At 41.4% G+C, this 798-nt stretch overlaps 1 pseudogene; it reads right to left on the reverse strand.

Annotated features, from left to right (window-relative positions):
* Positions 1-84: 84 nt before the first annotated feature.
* Positions 85-798, reverse strand: part of LOC103270014 — a 3,382-nt pseudogene continuing 2,668 nt past the window's right edge.

Below are 798 nucleotides of genomic sequence, written 5' to 3' on the forward strand. Positions count from 1 at the left end.
ACACACAGGCTAGGACTAGAACCAGAGAAGAATTTAGATAATTTGTGGAAAGGAGGGGGAAGAAGAATGTATTACTTTCTCCTCTCCTTCTCTAGGCAGATTCCATTTCTGTAAGGAAAGGAATCCAAATTTAATTGTCCTCTGAACACCGGCACCTCCAACACTCTATGAACAGAGAAAAGCAAATGGAAAGCTCAGTTAATTCTCAAAGCATTAAAAAGGACTATTCCCAACTCCTGCCCCTTACCCTTGTTTTCTGGGTCTCCCTCTCATCTACCTTTTGTCTGCTGACTATCCACTCTTTTCTCTTGGTAAAGAAAGCTACCCCTACTACCTAGCTTTGAAGCTCATCTTTGAAGGCTTAGAAACTTTCCTTATTCCAGGACATGCATCCTATTCTATCAAAATTGAGGCAGCCTTGTTATTAGCAAAGCAACCATATGTCTGAGTTTCATCATGAAATTTTACTTCACATATTCTATCCTCTAGTCCCAAAGTGCTCCCTTGTAATATTGGCTTCCATTGTTATTCAGAAAATGTGGTCACTAAATTTCCCAGGCCTTGGGTCAGGTTCAGAGTCCAACTTCTTATCTGTACCACTGACTGAGGCAACAGAACTCTGGGAAGGAGAAGAGACTCACACTTGAAAAGCCCTAGCACTGATCTGATCTTCTGATCTACTGAGCTGATCATAATTACTCAGTTTTGCTGTCAGCTTCCATGCTGTGAGAATTCTAGATGATGAAATGCAATTACACACTTGTGCAAGTACAGACAAGCCCACTGCAAACGTTGCTA

This window comes from Carlito syrichta, unplaced genomic scaffold (assembly GCF_000164805.1).
Source record: "Carlito syrichta isolate Samal-C Ts95f unplaced genomic scaffold, Tarsius_syrichta-2.0.1 Scaffold27703, whole genome shotgun sequence".
In the NCBI taxonomy this organism is placed as follows: Eukaryota; Metazoa; Chordata; class Mammalia; order Primates; family Tarsiidae; genus Carlito; species Carlito syrichta.